This window comes from Phoca vitulina, unplaced genomic scaffold, assembly GCF_004348235.1.
Source record: "Phoca vitulina isolate PV1807 unplaced genomic scaffold, GSC_HSeal_1.0 scaffold46, whole genome shotgun sequence".
NCBI classification, from domain to species: Eukaryota; Metazoa; Chordata; class Mammalia; order Carnivora; family Phocidae; genus Phoca; species Phoca vitulina.
The window spans coordinates 9362183-9364984 of NW_022589749.1; the positions used below are offsets into that span (position 1 = coordinate 9362183).

The 2802-nt window shown below is 40.4% G+C and overlaps 1 pseudogene; it reads right to left on the reverse strand.

Annotated features, from left to right (window-relative positions):
- Window positions 1–328: 328 nt before the first annotated feature.
- Window positions 329–656, reverse strand: LOC116648933 (annotated as a pseudogene).
- Between the last annotated feature and the right edge of the window lie 2146 nt (window positions 657–2802).

Consider the following 2802-nt stretch of genomic DNA (forward strand, 5'->3'; position numbering starts at 1 on the left):
TTAATATTTTATTGTCACTTATAATCAGAGGGTAGTTGGGTATATAGTCTTCATGCTTGATCTTTCCTTTTCATAAATAAAACAATTATAAAAATTTTTAAAAAGATTTTATTTATTTATTTGAGGGAGAGAGAGAGCCAGAGAGAGAGCATGAGTGGAGGGGAGGGGCAGAGGGAGAAGCAGACACCGCACTGAGCAGGGAGCTCAATATGGGGCTCGATCCCAGGACCCTGGATCACGACCCAAGCTGAAGGCTGACACTTAACTGACTGAACCACCCAGGCTTCCCCTGCCCCCAAATTATAAGTTTTAAACAGGCAATGGCTGGTTATGCTTCAGCAAATATGATTAGATTAATTCATTCTTCAAGATTTTCTTTGTTAACTCCAGAAAATCCACCCACCTTTTGTCCTTTTTTAAAAAAATTGGAAGGTTGGCATGCATTTGACTTCACACTCTAAAGCAACATCCTGACGTCATTCACATCTGCTTCAAGGAACATCATGTTGGAACACTTTTCAGAGAAGGAATGAAGAAAGGCTTGATCATTTTGCAAGGCCCACAGCATGTGAATGAAAGTCAACTGCTAAAAGTTTATCTCCTGCACTGTTGAAGTCTTCCTGAAAAGCACACTTGCTCTCGATCTGCTTCACCATTTTGGTGGCTGGGGTCTGACAAGCAATTTTAAAAACCAACGAAAGGGGATCCAAAGCACCATACAGAGCTTAGGAAATAGTATATTTGACACAAGATCAATGAAGTAAATTTCCAGGATGATAAAGGGAGGTCCCAGGACAATAGCTATGCAGTAATCCTAGACAACAGTCAATCCCTATTGTTAGGACAAAGGACTTCAGTGGGAAAAATTGAGGCTGATAAGATCTGATAGGGTTGACTCTGTCAAAGTTGTATTGAGATATATTTAACAAAACTATTGGATGGTATGGGAAGACTTACATGGGTTCAAAGAAAGCTAAACAAATGGGGAAAAATGTGAGGCAATTGTTAACTCCAGGAAAAACAAAAATTTGAATAATTTTTTGTTCAAAGAAACAAGGAAAAGAAATTATAGTGCACAATAATTTTGTGGCTGGGGCGCCTGGGTGGCTCAGTTGGTTAAGCATCCAACTCTTGATTTTGACTCAGATCATGATCCCAGGGCCATGAGATCAAGCCCCAAGTAGGGCTCTGCCCTGGGTGTGGAACCTGCTTAAGATTCTCTCTCTCCCTCTCCCTCTGCCCCTCTCCCCCTACTTGCGTGCACATGTGCACATTCTCCTTCTCTCTCCCTCTAAAAAAATAAAATAAAACAAAATAAAATAAATAAAATAAAATAATTTTGTAGCCAAAATAATAAAAACATTGAATATGAATTAAACAAAATATAATTTAACTATATTAGTAAAAAAAAGGGGAGGAAAGAGGTGTATAACAAAATAAAGTAAAACCATTCTTTTTTTAATATTTTAATTTTAATTTTTTAGTTAATTATTTATTTGAGACAGAGAGAGAGAGCACGCGCACACAAGCACGAGTGAGAGGGAGGGGCAGAGGCAGAGGGAGAAACAGACTCCTCACTGAGCGGGCAGCCCAACTCGGGGCTTGATCCTAGGACCCTGGGATCATGACCTGAGCTGAAGGCAAATGCTTAACCGAGTGAGCCACCCCGGCGCCCCAAGTAAAATCGTTTTAACATAATAAGTCAATAGATGGTGTCTGAAGTTGATGATTTTAGAATATATATATATATAGCAAGAGAGGCTTTTTTTTTTTTAATTTGGAGATAAATACTAGAAGTAATAACTAAAAATTTCAAAAGGGATTACCTCTGGGAGGAGGTGGGTGGCGCTATCAGTTACTAAGGGGCACGGCATGGGTGTGGGGGGGCCAGATAGGGGACGGCTATTTTTATTTTTTTTTAATTTTTATTTATTTATTTATTTTTTTAAATTTTTTTATTGTTACGTTAATCCCTATACATTACATCATTAGTTTTAGATATAGTGTTCCATGATTCATTGTTTGTGCATAACACCCAGTGCTCCATGCAGAACGTGCCCTCCTCAATACCCATCACCAGGCTAACCCATCCTCCCACCCCCCTCCCCTCTAGAACCCTCAGTTTGTTTTTCAGAGTCCATCGTCTCTCATGGTTCTTCTCCCCCTCCGATTTCCCCCCCTTCATTCTTCCCCTCCTGCTACATTCTTCTTCTTCTTTTTTTCTTTCTTAACATATATTGCATTATTTGTTTCAGAGGTACAGATCTGAGATTCAACAGTCTTGCACAATTCACAGCGCTTACCAGAACACATACCCTCCCCAGTGTCCATCACCCAGTCACCCCATCCCTCCCACCCCACCCCCCACTCCAGCAACCCTCAGTTTGTTTCCTGAGATTAAGAATTCCTCATATCAGTGAGGTCATATGATACATGTCTTTCTCTGTTTGACTTATTTCGCTCAGCATAATACCCTCCAGTTCCATCCACGTCGTTGCAAATGGCAAGATCTTATTCCTTTTGATGGCTGCATAATATTCCATTGTATATATATACCACATCTTCTTTATCCATTCATCTGTTGATGGACATCTTGGTTCTTTCCACAGTTTGGCTATTGTGGACATTGCTGCTATAAACATCGGGGTGCACGTAGCCTTTCGGGTCCCTACTTTTGTATCTTTGGGGTAAATACCCAGTAGTGCAATTGCTGGATCATATGGTAGCTCTATTTTCAACTTTTTGAGGAACCTCCATACTGTTTTCCAGAGTGGCTGCACCAGCTTGCATTCCCACCAACAG